This window comes from Heterodontus francisci, chromosome 2, assembly GCF_036365525.1.
Source record: "Heterodontus francisci isolate sHetFra1 chromosome 2, sHetFra1.hap1, whole genome shotgun sequence".
Lineage (NCBI taxonomy): Eukaryota > Metazoa > Chordata > Chondrichthyes > Heterodontiformes > Heterodontidae > Heterodontus > Heterodontus francisci.
The window spans coordinates 48,992,841-49,013,179 of NC_090372.1; the positions used below are offsets into that span (position 1 = coordinate 48,992,841).

The 20,339-nt window shown below is 49.6% G+C and overlaps 1 protein-coding gene and 2 pseudogenes across 1 annotated transcript in view; all 3 read left to right on the forward strand.

Moving 5' to 3' along the window:
- The window catches only part of tmem170b (transmembrane protein 170B), a 91,667-nt gene that overhangs the window by 41,104 nt on the left and 30,224 nt on the right, over positions 1-20,339 (forward strand). The gene's annotated exons all lie outside the window — the stretch shown is intronic.
- On the forward strand, positions 8,548-8,656 carry LOC137351937 (U2 spliceosomal RNA; annotated as a pseudogene).
- On the forward strand, positions 14,341-14,467 carry LOC137351944 (U2 spliceosomal RNA; annotated as a pseudogene).

Consider the following 20,339-nt stretch of genomic DNA (forward strand, 5'->3'; position numbering starts at 1 on the left):
GCTGGAGTATTGTAGACAATCCTGAAATGTGGTGCCCAGAAAATATGTCAAGACCTTAGAAAGAGTACAGAGGAGGTTTACCAGGATATTACCAGAGATGAGAGGCTTTACTTATGAGGGAGGTTTGCAAAGGTTAGGACTGTTTTTTCTTTTTAAAAGAGAATGTTGAGAGGTATTGATAATAGAGGAAAAACTATTCTCTCTGGTGAGTGGGTCAATAAGCAGAGGTCCGAGATTCAAAATCATTGGTGAAAGATTTAGAGGGGACATCAGGATAATTTTTTTTCTGAATTGTCAGGATCTGGAACGCTCTCCCTGAAAAAGTGTGGAAGTTTATTCCATAAATAATTTTTAAAAGGGAGCTGGACAGGTACTTGAGGACGAGGAATGTGTAGGGTTACGGACAAAAAGTGGTGATCTGGGATCAAGCACGCTTGTTCTTTGAAAGAGCCAGCACAGGCATGATGGGCTGAATGGCCTCTTTCAGTGCTGTAAGTTTCTATGGTTCTAGTCTCTAATTTGACTTCCAGATCCAGTGAAGCATTTGAAGAACTCAACTGGAAGTGCATGTAGGAAAAAAAAGGAGATAGTGGAATGAATGGTCAAAGCATCTGATTTTAAGGAGGGTTTTGATGGGAGAGAAGCAGCATGTTTAGGAAGGGAGTTACAGAATGTTAGGCAGCTAAATGTGCACTCGCCAATGTTAGACTGGAGAGGGGAAAATCCTGACGAGCCAGAGTTAAAGGAATGGCGAATTCAAAGGGAGGATGTCTGGCTGAAGGAGGTTACAGAAATGTGGAGAGGTGAGGCCATGAAATCATTTAGACATGAAGATGAAAGTTGTAAATTTGAGTCTGTGGAGTAGTGAGAGCCCATGTCAGTCAGCAAGAACAGGGCTGATGGATGATGAAACTTGTTGCAAGATAGATAAGAATTTTGGATGAGCTGAAGTTTTACGGAGACTGGAGCAATGTAGGTTCTTTCTGAATGGATGAGCTAAAATAGGACACATGACATTCATTTGTATGCATTGTTTGATCCTGTGAATCTGTAAAACAGAATTTCCGTTCTGATCAGCCTTCTATTTTTATGCTTGGGTTCAACTTTGTGCATACCACTGGAATAAAAATACTAACACGAGCTACACATCAAATCTCTGCAGGATTCAAAATAAAATTCTATTGCTTGCAGTGTGCCATGAAACTCTTGTTCAGCTATATTTATAAATTACCATCCAGTTGCAGAAAGTGTGTGTCTGTGTCCAGCGGTTATCTGCACACCATTCAAACCAGTAATACGCCTGTTCTTCAGTGAGCCAAAATGGAAGTGGGCAATTACAACTGAGCTCAGATGGCCGTCTTCTGCTATCAGTGGCGCCGTTCATTAGGCAGTTCCCCACAGATTTTCAATGGGCTTTTGCATTGGAAGTTATTGTTAGCCTGCCATTCAAAAAGTTGAGTGTCCTCTACAGGACATCTGTGGCCTGTGACTAGGGAAACCAACTGTGTATCTAGTTAAATAATCAGATTGAAGAATTGTTAATGAGAAGCACAAAGTCTGAACCAGGAAGTGTCAGTTTGAATAGCGAATTCAGTGCCAAATCAAGTAGAGGAAGTGAAATAGAGCAGGGAAGAAAGATTGGATTCTGAAGGAATGAAACCCAACATTGTACAAGTTAATTTTCAGTGCCAGAGACATTGGTAGTAATTTAGACTTAGACATGTGTTTTAATGGCATGAAGTGTCATCACTAAAACTGTCTATTTCCACCCCTGTTATATTGCCCAACTCTGCCCCTACCTCAGCTCATCTACTGCTGAAACACTGAAATACTGTGTTGGGTTCAGGTCGGATTGGGTCGGGTCGAAATTCCGAGTCCAGCATTTGGGCTCGGCTCGCATCGGGGTGGACACTGCTTCCGGGAAGTCTCAGGATCAGGCATACCCATAATTCCCCATAACTCCAGTTGTGTGAATAGCCTGCTGACGGAACAGATAAAGCAGATTCGTGTCGGGTCAGGTGTGAAAAAAAATTAAAGGGCTCAGGCTCTGGTGGGGTTCAGGGTAACTGTGGTCGGGTCGGGCCTGGGATGGGTTTTAATTTTATACCCAAGCCAGGCTTTAAGCCAGGAGTGTATTAGAATAGTCAAATCTCGAGCTAACAAAAAACCAAGGCTGTAATGAGGTCAGGAGCTGAATGGCCTTGTCGGATCCCAAACTGATTGTCAGTGAGCAGGTTATTGCTAAGCAAGTACAGCTTGATGGCACTGTTGATGACACCTTCCATCACTTTATTGCTGATTGAGAGGAGACTGATGGGGCAGTAATTGGCCAGTGGACTGGAACAGCTTGGCTAAGGGCGCAGCAAGTTCTGGAGCATAGGTCTTCAGTACTATTGTCGGGGCCTGCAGCCTTTGCACTATCCAGTGCCTTCAGTCGTTTCTTGATATCACGCGAAGTGAATCGAATTGGCTGAAGTCTGGCATCTGTGATACTGGGGACTTCAGGAGGAGGCTGAAATGGATCATCAACTCTGCACTTCTGGCTGAAGATTGTTGCAAATGCTTAGCCTTGTCTTTCGCACTGATGTGCTGGGGTCCCCGATCATTGAGGATGGGGATATTTGTGGAGCCACCTCCTCCAGTTAGTTGTTTAATTGTCCACCACCATTCACGGCTGGATGCGGCAGGACTGCAGAGCTTAGATCTGATCCGTTGGTTATGGAATCGTTTAGCTCTGTCTATTGCATGCTGCTTACGCTGTTAGGCACACAAGTAGTCCTGGGTTGTAGCTTCACCAGTTTGACACCTCATTTTGAGGTATGCCTGGTGCTGCTCCTGGCATGCCCTCCTGCACTCTTCATTGAACCAGGATTGATCTCCTGGCTTGATGGTAATGGTAGAGTGGGGGATAAGCTGGGCCATGAGATTACAGATTGTGGTTAAGTACAATTTTGCTGCTGCTGATGGCCCACAGCGCCTCATGGATGCCCAGTTTTGCATTACTAGATCTGTTTGAAATCTATCCCATTTAACACGGCGGTAGTGCCACACAACACGTTGGAGGGTATCCTCAATGTGAAGATGGGACTTCGTCTCCACAAGGACTGTGCGGTGGTCACTCCTACCGATATTGTCATGCACATATGCATCTGTGGCAGGCAGATTGGTGAGGACGAGGTCAAGTATGTTTTTTCCCCTCTTGGTTTCCTCACCACCTGCCGCATACCCAGTCTAGCAGCTATGTCCTATAGGGCTTGGTCAGTAGTGGTGCTACCGAGCCACACTTGGTGATGGACATTGAAGTCTCCCACCCAGAGTACATTCTGCGCTCTTGCCACCCTCAGTGCTTCCTCCAAGCGGTGCTCAACATGGAGGAGTACTGACGTGTCAACTAAGGGAGGGCAGTAGGTGGGAAACAACAAGAGGTTTCCTTGTCCATGTTTGACCTGATGCCACGCGACATCATGGGGTCCGGAGTCGATGTTAAGGATTCCCAGGGCAACTCCCTCCCGGCCGTATACCGCTGTGCTGCAGGTGGGACAGGACATACCCAGGGGTGGTGATGGCAGTGTCTGGGACATTGTCTGTAAAGTGTGATTCTGTGAGTATGACAGTGTCAGGCTTTTGCTTGACTAGTCTGTGGGACAGGTCTCCCAACTTTGGGACAAGCCCCTAGATGTTAGTAAGGAGGACTTTGCAGGGTCGACAGGGCTGGGTTTGCTGTTGTCGTTTCTGGTGCCAAGGTCGATGCCGGGTGGTCCGTCCAGTTTCATTTTTTATTGACTTCGTAGTGGTTAGATACAACTAAATGGCTTACTAGGCCATTTCAGAGGGCTTGTAAGAGTCAACCACATTGTTGTGTGTCTGGAGTCACATCTCGGCCAGACCAGGTAAGACTGCAGATTTTCTTCCCCAAAGGGCATTAGTGAACCAGATGGGTTTTTACAACAATTGAAAATGGTTTCATGGCCATCATTAGGCTAGCTTTTAATTCCAGATTTATTAATTGAATTCAGATTCCACCTTCTGCTGTGGTGGGATTCAAACCCAGGTCCCCAGAGCAATACCCTGGGTTACTAGTCCAGTGACAATACCACTAAGCCACCGCCTCTTGTGCATCCCACACTGCCTTCACCCCACCATTGGTGGATAGCCTTCAGCCATCTATGCCCTAAGCTCTGGAATTCCCTCCCTAAACCTCTTTCCTTTCCACCTCTCTCTCCTTTTAAGAAACTGCATACAGCCTATCTCTTTGACCAAGATTTTCATCACCTGCCCTAATGTCTTCTCCTTTAGCTGAGTGCCAATTTTTGTCTGATTACACTCCTGTGAAGTGCCTTGGGACATTTTACAATGTCACAGGCACCATATAAATGCACATTGTTGCTACTGTTGCATGGGAATGGACAAGACCTCACTTTTTAATGTCCCGTTTAGAGGCTAATACAACAACTTCACACTCTTCAATGTAGTTGAATGGGGAGTCAGGCAGTGAGATGTGATTTTGGGAAGTCTTTGGAGCAATGTCGCATCTTGGGACAGCAGCTTCCACATTTTGATTTTCAGCTGCACATTGCTAGAAGTTGCTGTCTGATTTCCACCTAAATAATGGTGAGTGCTGTTGGCCTCACTGTTATTTCTACAGCACAATCTGGCTCCTGATCTCTGGCTAGTTATGGAGGAGGGAAAGAAGACTCTAGTTCTTCTGTTCCTCTCACCCAAATGACCCCCACTGGAGACAGTAACAGTGCTTCAAGAGTACCTCTAAACTGAAGTCGCAAATGACTACATAAAATCTTTATTATTATTATTATGCGTGTGTCTTGCCATTGCTGTCTCGGTCTCCTGTTTGTATGTGTATGATCTGTGCTTGGGTATATTTTCAAAGCTTGCAGATGACACTAAACTGGAAATTATAGTGAACAATGAGGGTAGTATCAGAGTTCAGGAGGGCACACAGATGGTGAAATGGGCAGACGCATGGCAGATGATACAGAATAGTGTGAACTGCCATATATTGGTAGAAACAATGAAGACGGGAAATATAAAGTAAAAAATACAATTTCACGGTGTGGGGGGTGGGGGGGCTGGTGGGTGGTTGCAGAAAGATAGATCAGGGAGTGTATGTGTACAAATATTGGAAGGTGGCACGACAAGTTGCTGAGGCTTTTTTTCTTGCAAATAAAAGTGAATGGAATCCTTGGCTTTATGAAGTATAGTATACAAACGGAAGGAAATTATGCTCAAGCTTTTATAAAACACTGGCTACGCTGCACTTGGAGTATTGTGTTCAATGTTGGGCACCACACTTTAAAAAGGATATATTGGCCTCGGAGAGAGTGCAGGGTAGATTTACCAGAATGATACCTGGATTCCATGGGTGATTTGATTGAAGTTTTCAAGATATTAAGGGGAACAAATAAGATAGATAGAGAGAAACTACTTCTGGTTGGGGAGTCTAGGACTAGGATGTGTAGTCTAAAAATCAGAGCCAGACTTTTCAGGAGTGAAATTCGGAAACAGTTTCTACACACAAAGGGTGGTAGGAGTTTGAAACTCTTCCGCAAACTGCAATTGATGCCAGATCAGTTGTTAAATCCATCAACGTCAGATTTAAAATTTTGTTAACCAAAGGTATTGGGAGATATGGGGCAAAGGAGTTAGGTCATAGATCAGTCGTGATCTCTTTGAATGACAGAACAGGCCAGAGAGGCTAAACAGCCTACTGCTGATCCTATGATGCAATGCCGAAGCAGAGAATACCAAGCTCTAATAAGTAATCAAAGCACTTGAGGAGGGTCAGGGCCTTCCAGGCAAGTGCTTATGCAAACATCCCTCTTGAACATCTGATGTAGCCAGTTTAATGTAGAGCACTGGGTTGTCCCAGAAAATCTCCAGAACCAGTTCCGATATCGGGCACATGACGCCCAACAGTGGGAAACACTGGTGCAGCACGAACACTAACCTAAATACCAGATATGATACAGTGGCCTAGATCACTACTCACGCAGCCGTTCATATGTGTACAACACAACACCAATTCGAGGTCCAAGATAGTCTGCAAACCACACACCAGACCATCCATAGGCCCTTGGACTGATTCACAAATGGACTACATAGGACTCTTCCCACCTTTATCAAAAGAGAATAAGTATGTTATAGTGCTAGTGGACACCTTTTCTATATGGGTAGAAATTTTTTTGCTTTCCAATGCCACTGCCCAGGCCAAAGCAAGGATTCTGGTAGATCATTTATTCAGCAGATGGGGATCTCATATCAATAGATTTGGACCAAGGAAGTCACTTTGCAGGAAGTGTCTTGTCATGTACAGTGCAATTGCTCGGGAAAAAAATGATTTCATTGTCCTCCACAACCCTACTTAATAAAATTTTATATAGAATGTACAGCACAGAGACCGGTCATTCAGTCCAAATAATCCATGCTGGTGCTAACGCTCCAGGTATTGCTAGCAGAGCTACAATTGGAACAGGGGACACTTGAATTAGAGGGGAAAGAAAGAGAGAGACAGGAGAGGGAAAGAGAGAGAGACAAAGAGAGTCTTCCAGAAGGAATGCGAAGACACAGAGAGAGAAAGAACCTTCCAGAAGGAATGCGAAGAGAGAGACCTGAAGCGGCTTGAGTTAACTAGGGAGCGACAGAGTAACTTCAGTGAAAGCGTGGCCAATATGGAGAAGCGTATTTCAGGGCTGGGTACAGAATTGTTAAAACTCTCCCAACTGATTCCACAATTCAGTAAGGGAGATGTGGAAGCGTTTTTTGTGTCTTTTGAAAAACCGGCAAGGCAGTTAACGTGGCCCGCTGAGTCTTGAACTCTGCTGTTAGAGTAAGTTAACCGGAAAAATCCATGAGGTTTATTTCATGTTGCCAGATGAGAGTTCATCAAATTATGAACTGACAAAAAAATGCTATCCTCGGGGCATATGAGTTAGTACCAGAAGCCTATCGCCAAAAGTTTAGAACCCTCAAGAAGCAAGCTGATCAAACCTACCTGGAGTTTGACAGAAATAAGCAGCTGGCTTTGGACCAGTGGCTGATGGCTCTTAAAGTACAGCTCAGCTATGAAAATTTTAGAAGTAATTTTATTCGAGGAATTTAAAAACTGTCTCCCGCTCTCTCTAAAGACACACATAGAGGAACAAAAGGCTCAAAGAGCTCGGCAGGCAGCAGTCCTGGCCAATGAGTTTGCTCTCAGTTCCCCAGGGAAAGCCTTTCCTAATCACCCCCACAAATCCGAAATGGACTGAGGGTGGGAAGGTGCTAGAAGCCCAAGCAGTCCTAGGAGGGAAGCAAAAGCAGGAGACCCAGGGGGCCCTTCTTCAGCCAAAAAGGAAGGTGCTATAAGTAGGAATGAGACCCAGAGACCTGTGTGCTTCCATTATAATAAAGTAGGGCATTTAAGAGCTGACTGCTGGAAACTAAAGGGAAAAGCTGTAGGGTTCATCAGGGCATACCTGCTCAGTGAAGAAGGGACCCTGATGGAAAGCACAGCAGAAGAAGCTGTGGCTTTAACTGCAATAAGATTGAGACCCTGGAGGTTTAATGCTGCAAGTGCAGGAAATTTAATAGGATTCCTGAAGGTAATCAGGGTTTTGTGTCTGAAGGAAGAGTAACCTCATACCCCTCGAGTGGGGCAAGCAAGCCTATAGTAATCCTCAGGGACACAGGGGCCACTAGATCCCTTTTACTGGGAAAAGGCCTGACCTTTTCCCCCCAGAGTGCGCAGTAAACCCCAGAATGATGGTGAATGGTATTGGAGGACAGTGTATGCCTGTACCTTTTACACTTGGAGTGTGACCTAGTTTCAGGACCGGTGATGGTAGAGATTGCCCCTAGTTTGCCTGTGGAGTGGATTGACTTGCTCCTAGGTAATGATCTCCTAGGCGACGAAGGTGGTAGCTTCCCCAGTAGAGAAAGAGAGAAAGCAGGAGGTCCGAGAAACAGGACAGTGGTAGGAGACTGTCTTCTGTAGTTTCCCTGAATGTGTAGTGAATCGGGCCATGATCAAACCAGATCCCCTAGAGGAGACTGAATTGGCACTGCAGGCAGATGACCATGAGGTCTGTCTGTCCGAGACTTTCTTTGGAAAGTTAAATGACCCAGGGAATGTATTAAATGAATCTTCCCTAGCTGAGGCTCAGTGAGCTGACCTAGTACTGAGAGAGTTAGCACAGGCTGCCCAGTCTGAAATTGAAGCAGAGGGAGTCCCTGATTGCTACTATTTAAAGAATGAGGTACTGATGAGGTGGAGTTCTCCTTACAGACCTGAGATTAAGGCGTGGCCAGTGATTCACCAGTTGGTGGTGCTGCAGAGGTACCGGAGAGAAATAGTGAGAATGACCCACGAAATTACATAGGTTGTACATGTCCGGTATACAAGAAACCAAAACCCGCAAAAGACAGCAGTTTGACTGGCCAAAACTCCACAAAGATGTGGTGGAGTACTGTTGGAGTTACCACATGTTGAGGGAAACCCCAACCTACAGTGAAATCTGCACCCCTAAGTCCTGTATCGGTGTTTGGAGGACCCTCGCTTCTCGGCCTTTTGGCTAAGATCAAGTGTAGTATCTGTTCTTATCAGTGCTTATTTGATTGAGAAGAGACCATGATCATTGCCTTTTGATCCTGGGGAAGCTTTGAGTAAAATGGCTATAACCAATTTTCGAGCTTCGGGCCAGGGAGTGCGCAACACCGTTCGGGTGGTCGTGAAGGACAAGGAAGGAGATGCACCGGTCGATCGCAGCTTCTTCATCAAGAAAATTCTCTTCGATTGCTGCGGATTTCAAGCGACGGACGTCTTCTGCCTGCAGGATTTCCCCAGCAGTGGATACTTCGACGTGACGTTCCAGAACGTGGCGGGATGCATGAAGTTCCTGAAGGCGTTCAAGGAGAAAGGGGACCGGGCTCCACTGTCGATTCTCACAGCGGAGCCGCTCTTCACGCTTCCGTCACAACGGGACCGGGTGGTGACGATTCACCTCTACAACCCCCATGTTCCGGTGGTGGATGTACTCACCTTTCTCGCCAGGTACGTCGAGGTGGCCGGCAGCAGCACTGATGTCAAGGACCCCTTTGGGATCTGGACCAGCAAGCGGCAGGTCAAGGTGACCTTGAAGGTAGATCCCAGTGGAGCCATCATCCACCCTCCCTCCAGCTTCGCTATCGGGGGAAGTCGAGGCTTCTTGGTCTACGCTGGGCAGCCCAGAGTTTGCCGCACCTGTGGCAAATCTGGTCACATGGCAGCCAACTGCAGCACGGTTGTTTGCAAGAACTGCAAGGAGGAAGGCCATCAGACCAAGGACTGTAAGCAGACTAAGTGTTGCAACTTGTGTGGTGCGGCAGGCCATCTCTACAAGACCTGCCCCAAACGTTGTCTCCGCTATGCTCAGGCGGCAAGGTCCAAGGAATGGCCGGGCGAAGGTTCGACGAAGGCGTCCGCTGTTCGAAAGGAGACCAGCAACCTTCTCCGCAGTGAGGAACTTCAACCTGAGAAGGAAGGGGAGGCGGCTGAAACCAACGACCCAGCACCTACCCAGCGCCCGGAAACCCCTCCTCCACAGACAGAATCAATGGAGGAGGAGGCAGCAGATGGACAAACAGGTCAGTGGCAAGTGGTCCAGAGGAAAACCACAAAGAAAAAACATCCCAAAGCCACCACCCAAACCAGTGGCAAGAGGAGGCTCTCTTCTGAATCAGACTGCAACAACTCCTCTTCACTGGACGGGGAAATGCTGGAACGACAGCCCCTTCAAAAGAGGCGGCAGAACTCCGAGATGGATGATAAAGCATCCCAGCCCCCGGGCACTGGAAGCTGTGATGGGCCCGGCGTGCCCCAACCCCAATTCCCCACACGTAACGACGTGGCCAACGCATCTCAGCTCTGCGACACCGGGAGCAAAGACACGTCTGGCGCACCTGGGCTCCGGGAGACCGGGAGCTGTGATGTTTTCGAGGAGGAACAGATGGAAGCAGCTGAGGACAACCCAATCCTCTCTGCCTACAAGACCCCCCCGATGTCACCCGAGCGGCACAAACCCTGCATGAAAAATCAGGAGGGGTTTCTGAGCCCAACCAACGTGAAACTGCTTGCGCATACGATGGGTATGCAGGAACATCCCGAAGGGGAAGGACTGGGACTAGCGAGGACAAATGGTATGGGAAGCAACAACTAATTTTTAGTAAAAAATGGGTGTAAGAATTGCTTCCATTAATGTGCGTAGCATTAAATCGACTACGCGATGTGTTTCAACCTTGGATTACCTTGCCAAGGTCAAAGCTGACCACCTGTTTCTGCAGGAGTGTGGAATACCACACCTCAGCACCTACAGGCAGTGGTCGCGATGGTGGTCCCACGGGCCATCGATCTGGTCGGGGGGTAATGACTGCCGCTCCTCCGGCCTGGGTATTCTGCTGCGGGGAGGTAACTTCACCATCTCCGAAGTTAAGGAGGTGGTGGGCGGTCGCCTCCTCGTAGCAGACGTGATGTACAACAACGCTCCGCTCCGGTTGATCAACGTGTACGCCCCGGTACAACGCAGCGAGCGGCTGACCGTCTTCCAGCAGCTCCCACTGCTGCTGGCGACGTCCAGGCCGGTCATCCTAGGCGGTGACTTCAACTGCATCATCGATGCGGCTGGACGATCCGGCAGTGACGACAGCAAACTGGACGCTACATCCAGATTCCTAATGGAAACAGTTAAAGATGCCAAACTGCACGACGTCTTCAGCAAACCTGCAGACGGAGCGCAGCGCAGATACACATGGTCAAGATCGGACGGGTCTGCCCGTTCCAGGATTGACTTCCTGTTTGTGTCCCGTGCTGTCACGGTCGGATCCACCGACGTCAAGCCGGTGTTCTTCTCCGACCACTGCCTCTTACTGGCCGACTGTCACTTACAGGACGACCAGCGGGTTGGCGGAGGGACGTGGAAGCTCAATGCGACACTGCTGACCCCAGAGAACGTTGAACTCAAAAGGGATTACAATGGTTGGAGGACCGTGAAACCCCTCTTTGAGTCTCCAGTTCACTGGTGGGAAGCGATAAAGGAGAACATCAAGAGGTTCTTCATCCACAAAGGTGTTCAGAAGGTGAGAGAGAGACAGAGGGAACTGTCCCGACTCCAGAAAATTATGCAAAATCTACTCCGGTTGCAGTCAATGGGGGTCGAGGTCAAGGAGGACCTCCAAGAGGTGAAGAGCCAGCAGGCCTCGCTCTTTGCCAAGGAGGCCTCCAAGATCATCTTCCGGTCCAGAGTCCGCTCCATCGAGCAGGATGAGACGTGCTCGCGTTACTTCTTCCAAAAGGTACACAGAGAGAGCTCTGTTATCAGCAGCCTGAAGGAAGAAGATGGCTCGGTAACGTCTTCGCAGCCCGACATACTAAGGATCAGCAAATCCTTTTATGCTGGGTTATATGACGCGAAGCCCACAGACAGCAGAGCCTCCCAGTCCTTCCTGTCATCTATCACAGAGGTCTTAGATGACAGCAGGAGGGAGGGACTGGACAAGCCGCTAACTCTGGACGAGCTGACAAAGGCCGTCGAGTCTTTCGAGGCGAGTAAAACTCCCGGGAGCGACGGCTTACCGGTCGAGTTGTACTCGGCCCTGTGGGACTGGGTCGGCCCGGACCTGCTGGAAGTATACGAGAGTATGCTCCTGGCCGGTAGCATGTCAGAATCCATGAGAAAAGGCATCATCAACCTCATTTACAAGCAGAAGGGGGAGAGGGTAGAAATCAGAAATTGGCGGCCCATCTCACTGCTTAATGTTGATTACAAGATTCTGTCCAAAGTCATAGCCAGTCGAGTCAAGTCTGCTCTGGAGCTGGTGATTCACCCCAATCAGACCTGTACTGTACCCGGCAGGAAGATCTCTGATAGCCTCGCGCTACTCAGGGATACGATCGCCTACGTACGGGACAGGAGGGTGGACACCTGCCTCATCAGCCTGGACCAGGAGAAGGCTTTTGACAGGATATCGCACACCTACATGATGGACGTGCTTTCCAAAATGGGGTTTGGGGAGGGAATCTGCAATTGGATCCAACTGCTCTACACAAACGTCAGTAGCGCAGTGTCAATCAACGGGTGGGAATCTGAAAGTTTCCCGATCAAATCTGGAGTCAGACAGGGCTGTCCTCTGTCCCCGGTCTTGTTTGTTTGCTGTATTGAACCCTTTGCTGAGTCTATTAGGAAGGATGAGAGCATAAGAGGGGTGACAATCCCAGGCAGCGGAGGCACTCAGGTCAAAACCTCCCTGTACATGGATGACGTCGCCGTCTTCTGCTCGGATCCGCTGTCCGTGCGCAGACTGATGTGCATCTGCGACCAGTTCGAACTGGCCTCGGGAGCCAAAGTTAACCACGGCAAGAGCGAGGCCATGTTCTTTGGGAACTGGGCTGACCGATCCTTTGTCCCCTTCATCGTCAGGTCAGATTACCTGAAGGTGCTGGGGATATGGTTCGGAAGTGCCGGGGCGTGCACCAAAACATGGGAGGAGCGAGTAGCCAAGGTACGACAAAAGTTGGGCATGTGGGGGCAGCGATCTCTCTCCATTGTGGGTAAGAACCTGGTCATCAGGTGCGAGGCGCTCACGTTGTTGCTCTACGTGGCGCAGGTCTGGCCCATACCCCACTCCTGCGCCGTGGCAGTCAACCGAGCCATTTTCCGCTTCGTCTGGGGATCTAAAATGGACCGGGTCCGGAGGGACACGATGTTCAAATCTCTGGATAAGGGAGGGAAAAATGTACCCAACGTGGCCCTCATCCTGATGACCACCTTCGTGTGCGGCTGCATCAAGCTGTGTGTAGACCTCCAGAACGCAAACTCCAAGTGTCACTACGTGCTGAGGTTCTATCTGTCCCCGGTGTTGCGAAGGATGGGCCTGGTCACATTGCCGCGGAACGCTCCGTGCAGTTGGGCGGCGCCGTACCACCTATCCTTCGTGGAGCAGTTTCTGCGGAAAAACACCTTTGACCACCGGTCCATCAGGCAGTGGTCTGCACGGAATGTCCTCAAGGCCCTACGGGAAAAGGAAACGGTGGATCCTGTCGGATGGTTCCCCGAGCAGACCGTCAAAGTCATTTGGCGGAATGCCTCATCACCAGAACTTTCAAACAAGCACCAAGATGTAGCTTGGCTGGTGGTGAGAAGGGCCCTCCCCGTCAGATCCTTCATGCACACCCGAAGTCTCGCCCCCTCCGCACAGTGCCCCCGCGTTGGCTGTGGTGGGGAAGAGACGGTCGCCCACCTCCTCCTGGAATGTGCCTTTGCAAAGCAGGTGTGGAAAGAGATGCAGTGGTTTTTGTCAAGGTTCATCCCAAGCAGCTCTGTAACACAGGAGTCTGTGCTCTACGGGCTGTTCCCAGGGACGCACACCGAGACAAACATCAACTGCTGCTGGAGGACTATCAATTCGGTGAAAGACGCCCTTTGGTCTGCCCGAAACTTGCTGGTCTTCCAGCGCAAAGAGTTGTCCACCACCGAATGTTGCAGACTGGCACATTCCAAGGTCCAGGACTACGTGCTGAGGGACGCACTAAAGCTTGGGGCAGCCGCAGCAAAGGCTCAATGGGGAAAGACCACAGTGTAAGGTTCCCCCACCAAGCTGGACTGAGGGGCTGGAACCATGGGAAGCCCCTCGAACTGTATCGTTAATATTCTCAATTGCTGTAAATGTAAAACTGTAATTGACATGACAATTGTGAAACGGAAGGGTTGGGAAGAAACTCATGACATTATTGAAAGAAACTGATCTCTTTTGCAATGTTTGTATTTTTTCGTGCTGTTTGGAAACTGTTTGGCAATGTAATTTTTACAGATTTTTATGAATAAAGTATATTTTGGAAAAAAAAAGTTTGGAGGACCCTCCAGCAGAGGGCTACTGAACTGTAAGGGACCCCTGCTGAGAACAAAACGGGACAGGCAGGCACAAGGCTGGCAACAGGTTAGAAAGGAACGGAGACGAAAGGACCAAGAGGGAAGGTTAAAGGAAGTTCGGGAAGAATCCCAGATGAAAACCCCTACTTTCCAGTCAGCCAACCCTGAAATATTTGAAAAATGAGACCCCACATCCTCCTATGTAAATGCAGACGCTAGAAGCACTCCACCAGAGTTGTTGACCGCATTTACAGGCACCTGCAGAAACAAAGTCCTCAAGAGGGCAGAGAAACCGTGAGGGTGAGGCCTCACCTAGTCGAAGTTCCGCAGGGGAGTGCAGTAGAATCTGGACAAATACCTGCAAGCAGGATTGTCCCAGAGGACAAAGGGAAGATAAAGAGGAATCGCCTGGAAGTTAGGTGAAGTATTGTTTCACTTGGTGCTTTTTGCTTCTCGGCCTTTTGGCTAAGATCAAGTGTAGTATCTGTTCTTTTCAGTACTTGGCAGAGGAGAAACCATGATCAGTGGCTTTTGATCCTGGGTAGGCTTTGAGTAAAATGGCTATAACCAATCTTCGAGCTTCAGGACAGGGAGTGCGTAACACCGTTCGGGTGGTAGTGAAGGACAAGGAAGGAGATGCACCGGTTGATCGTACCACCTTCATCAAGAAAATCCTCATCGATTGCAGTGGATTTCAAGCTACGGACATCTTCTGCCTGCAGGATTTCCCCAGCAGTGGATATTTCGACGTGACGTCCAAGAATGTGGCGGGATGCATGAAGTTCCTGAAGGCGTACAAGGAGAAGGGAGACTGGGCGCCGCTGTCGATCCTCACAGTGGAGCCGCTCTTCACTCATCCGTCACAATGTGACCGGGTGGTGACGATTCACCTCTACAACCCCCATGTTCCTGTGGTGGATGTACTCACCTTTCTTGCCAGGTACGTCGAGGTGGCCGGCAGCAGCACTGATGTCAAGGACCCCTTTGGGATTTGGACCAGCAAGTGGCAGATCAAGGTGACCTTGAAGGTCAATGCCAATTGAGCCATCATCCACCCTCCCTCCAGCTTCACTATCTGGGGAAGTCGAGGCTTCTTGGTCTACGCTGGGTAGCCCAGAGTTTGTCGCACCTGTGGCAAATCTGGCCACGTGGCAGCTAACTGCAGCACTGTTGTCTGCAAGAACTGCAAGAAGGAAGGCCATCAGACCAAGGACTGTAAACAGAGTAAGTGTTGCAACTTGTGCGGTGTGACAGTCCACCTCTACAAAACCTGCCCCAAACGCTGCCTTTTTAAAATTCGCTCATGGGATGTGGGCATCGCTGGCCAGACTGGCATTTATTGACCATTCCTAATTGCCCTTGAGAAGGTGGTGATGAGCTGCCTTCTCAAACCGCTGCAGTCCATGTACACCCACAGTGCTAGCGGTTAGATACAACTGAGTGGCTTGCTAGGCCATTTCAGAGGGCATATCAGAGTCAACCGCATTGCTGTGGGTCTGGAGTCACATGTAGGCCAGACCAGGTAAGGACACAGATTTCCTTCCCTAAAGGACCTTAGTGAATCAGATGGGTTTTTACAACAGTCGACAATGGTTTCATGGCCATCATTAGACTAGCTTTTTTAATTCCAGATTTATTAATTGAATTCAAATTCCACCTTCTGCTGTGGTGAGATTTGAACCCATGTCCCCAGAGCAGTACACTGGGTCTCTGGGTTATTAGTCCAGTGACAATACCACTACGCCACCGCCTCCCCGCCTCAGTTATGCTCAGGTGGCAAGGTCCAAGGAAAGGCCGGGAGAAGGAATGATGAAGGCGTCCGGTGCTGGAAAGGAGACAAGCAACCTTCTCCGCAGCGAGGAAAGTATACCTGAGAAGGAGAAAAAAGGGGATGTAGCGGAAACCCCTCCTCTACAGACAGAATCAATGGAGGAGGAGGCAGCAGATGGACAAACAGGTCAGTGGCAAGTGATACAAAGGAAAACCACCAAGAAAAAACCTTCAAAAGCAGAACAGGCCACCACCCAAACCAGTGGCAAGAGGAGGCTACCGTCTGAGACAGACTACAGCAGCTCCTCTTCACTGGATGAGGAAGTGATGGAACGACGGCACCTTCAAAAGAGGCGGCAGAACTCAAAGGAGCTGGAAGATAAAGCCCCCCCCAGCTCCCGGGCACTGGAAGCTGTGATGGGCCCGGCGTGCCCCAAACTGCCACACCTAGCGACATGGCCAGCGCATCCCAGCTCCGGGACACCAAGAGCAAAGACACGTCAAGCGCACCTCAGCTCTGGGAAGCCGGGAGCAGTGATGTTTTCATGGAGGAACAGAGGGGAACAGCAGAGGCCAGCCCAATCCTTGCTGCCTACAAGAACCCCACCCCGATGTCACCCCAGCGGAACAAACCCTGTATGAAAAACCAGGAGGGGTTTCTGAGCCCAACGAACGTAAAACAGCTTGCACACACTATGGGTAGGCAGGAACATCCTGAAGGACTGGGACTAGCAAGGACAAACGGTATGGGAAGCAACAACTAACTTAAAAAAAAAAAAACATGGGTGTAAGGATTGCTTCAATTAATGTGTGTAGCATTAAGTCCACTACGCGATGCGTTTCAAACTTGGATTACCTCGCCAAGGTCAAAGCAGACCTACTGTTTCTGCAGGAGTGTGGAATACCACACCTCAGCACCTACAGGAAATGGTTGCGATGGTGGTCCCACGTGCCATTGATCTGGTCAGGGGGTAATGATTGCCTTTCCTCCGGCCTGGGTATTCTGCTGCGGGGAGGTAACTTCACCATCTCCGAAGTTAAGGAGGTGGTGGGCGGTCGCCTCCTCGTAGCAGATGTAATGTACAACAATGCTCCCCTCCGGTTGATCGACCTGTACGCCCTGGTTCAATGCAGCGAGCGGCTGTCCGTCTTCCAGCAGCTCCCACTGCTGCTGGCGTCGTCCAGGCCGGTCATCCTAGGCAGTGACTTCAACTGCATCATCGATGCGGCTGGACGATCCAGCAGAGACGACAGCAAACTGAACGCTACGTCTAGATTCCTAATAGAAACAGTAAAAGATGCCAAACTGCACGACGTCTTCAGCAAACCTGCAGACGGAGCGCAGCGTAGATACACATGGTCAAGAATGGACGGGTCTGCCCTGTTTGTGTCCCATGCTGTCACGGTCGGATCCACTGACGTCAAGCCGGTGTTCTTCTCCGACCGTTGCCTCTTACTGCCGACTGTGACTTACAGGATAACCAGAGGGTTGGCAGGGGGATATGGAAGCTCAATGCTACACTGCTGACCCCAGAGAACGTTGAGGAACTCAAAAGGGATTACAAAGGTTGGAGGACCGTGAAACCCCTCTTTGAATCTCCAGTTCACTGGTGGGAGGCGATCAAGGACAACATCAAGAGTTCTTTACCTTCAAATGTGTTCGGAGGGAGACAGAGAAATGTCCCGACTCCAGAGAAGTATGCAAAATCTGCTCCGGCTGCAGACAATGGGGGTTGAGGTCAAGGAGGACCTCCATGAGGTGAAGAGCCAGCAGGCCTCTCTCTTTGCCACGGAGGCCTCCAAGATCATCTTCCGGTCCAGAGTCCGCTCCATTGAGCAGGATGAGATGTGCTCGCGTTACTACTTCTAAAAGGTACACAGAGAGAGCTCTGTTATCAGCAGCTTGAAGGAAGAGGATGGCTCGGTAACGTCTTTGCAGTCCAACATACTAAGGATCAGCAGATCCTTTTATGCTGGGCTGTATGATGTGAAGCCCACAGACAGCAGAGCCTCCCAGTCCTTCCTGTCATCTATCACAGAGGTCTTGGATGACAGCATGACGGAGAGACTGGACAAGCCGCTAACTCTGGACGAGCTGACAAAGGCCGTCAAGTCCTTCGAAACGAGTAAAACTCCCGGAAGCGATGGCTTAACGGTTGAGTTGTATTCGGCCCTGTGGGACTGGGTCAGCCAGACCTGCTGGAAGTATACGAGAGTATGCTCCTGGCCGGCAGCATGTCAGAATCCATGAGGAAAGGCATCATCACCCTCATCTACAAGCAGAAGGGGGAGAGGGCAGAAATCAGAAATTGGCGGCCCATCTCACTGCTTAATGCTGACTACAAGATTCTGTCAAAAGTCATAGCCAGTCGAGTCAAGTCTGCTCTGGAGTTGGTGATCCACCCTGATCAGACCTGTACTATACCCGGCAGGAAGATCTGATAGTCTCGCGCTACTCAGGGATATGATCGCCTATGTACGGCACAGGAGGGTGGACACTTGTCTCATCAGCCTGGACCAGGAGAGGGCTTTTGACAGGATATCACAAACCTACATGATGGACGTGCTTTCCTAAATGGGTTTGGGGAGGGAATCTGCAATTGGATCAAACTGCAAACATCAGTAGCTCAGTCTCAATCAATGGTGGGAATCAGAAAGTTTCCCGATCCAATCTGGAGTCAGACAGGGCTGTCCTCTCTCCCCGGTCTTGTTTGTTTGCTGTACTGAACCCTTTGCTGAGTCTATTAGGAAGGATGCGAGCATAAGAGGGGTGACAATCCCAGACAGTGGAGGCACTCAGGTTAAAACCTCCCTGTACATGGATGACGTCGCCGTCTACTGCTTGGACCCGCTGTCTGTGCGCAGGCTGATGAGCATCTGCGACCAGTTCAAACTGGCCTTGGGAGCCAAAGTTAACCACGGCAAGAGCGAGGCCATGTTCTTTGGGAACTGAGCTGACTGATCCTTTGTCGGAAGGGCCGGGGCGTGCACCAAAACCTGGAAGGAGCAAGTAGCCAGGGTACAACACAAGCTGAGCGTGTGGGAGCAGCGATCTCTCCATTATGGGTAAGAACCTGGTCCTCAGGTACGAAGCGCTCACGTTGCTGTACGTGGCGCAGGTCTGGCCCATACCCCACTCCTGCGCTGTGGTGGTCACCTGAGCATTTTCCGCTTCATCTGGGGATCCAAAATGGACCGGGTCCGGAAGGACACTATGTTCAAGCCTCTGGATAAGGCGGGAAAAATGTGCCCAACGTGGCCCTCATGCTGATGACTACCTTCGTGTGCGGCTGCATCAAGCTGTGTGTAGATCTCCAGTACGCAAATACCAAGTGTCACTACGTGCTGAGGTTCTATCTGTCCCCAGTGTTGCGAAGGATGGGCCTGGTCACATTGCCGTGGAACACTCCATCCAGTTAGACTGTGCCGTACCACCTATCCTTCGTGAACAGTTTCTGTGGAAAAACACCTTTGACCACCAATCCATCAGGCAGTGGTCTGCACGGAATGTCCTCAAGGCCCTACGGGAAAAGGAGATGGTGGATCCTTTCGGATGGTTCCCTGAGCAGACCGCCAAAGTCATTTGGCAGAATGCCTCATCACCAGAACTTTCAAACAAGCACCAAGATGTAGTTTGGCTGGTGGTGAGAAGAGCCCTCCCCGTCAGATCCTTCCTGCATGCCGGAAGTCTCACCCCTCCGCACAATGCCGCTGTGGTGGGGAAGAGACGGTTGCCCACCTCCTTCTGGAATGTGTCTTTACAAAGCAGGTGTGGAAAGAGATGCAGTGGTTTTTGTCGAGGTTCATCCCAAGCAGCTCTGTAACATAGGAGTCTGTGCTCTACAGGCTGTTCCCAGGGACGCGCACAGAGATAAACATCAACTGCTGCTGGAGACTATCAATTCGGTGAAAGACGCCCTTTGGTCTGCCCGAAACTTGCTGGTCTTCCAGCGCAAAGAGTTGTCCACCACCGAATGTTGCAGACTGGCACATTCCAAGGTCCAGGACTACGTGCTGAGGGACGCACTAAAGCTTGGGGCAGCCGCAGCAAAAGCTCAATGGGAAAAGACCACAGTGTAAGGTCCCCCCCACCAAGCTGAACTGAGGGGCTGGATCCATGGAAAACCCCTCGAACTGTATCGGGAAAATTTCCGTGTGCTGTAAAATGTATATGCATGAAAAATGAAATGGAAGGGTTGTGAGACAACTCCTGTATTGAAGGAAACTGACCTCCTTTGCACTGTTTGTATTTTTTGACTTGGTGCTGTTTGGAACTGTTTGGTAATGAATTTTTTACAGATTTTTATGAATAAAGTATATTTTGGAAATTAAAAAAGACAAAGGGAAAGATTAGCAAAGATTCCTGCCCAGAGAAAAACCATCCCCTGAGGTGAAAAGCCCTTGCATGACTCATCCAGGCACTGGAAGAGTACAGAGTGGAACCACCCACTGCCACCACCCCCTGAACAGAACTCCAGCCTAGGGCTAATTAAACTTAACCCTGTCCCTGCAGACCTCAACAAGAACAAAGACCCCTTAGGCAGTCATGGAAATGTGCACACTGAAAAAGCTTCTCCAAAAACCACATGTTTATTGGGATGCCAAAAAGGGCTCTTTAAAGCAGCGCTGCTACCAAGAAAAGACAGACTGTAACAATTGTTAGGGTTCTGAATG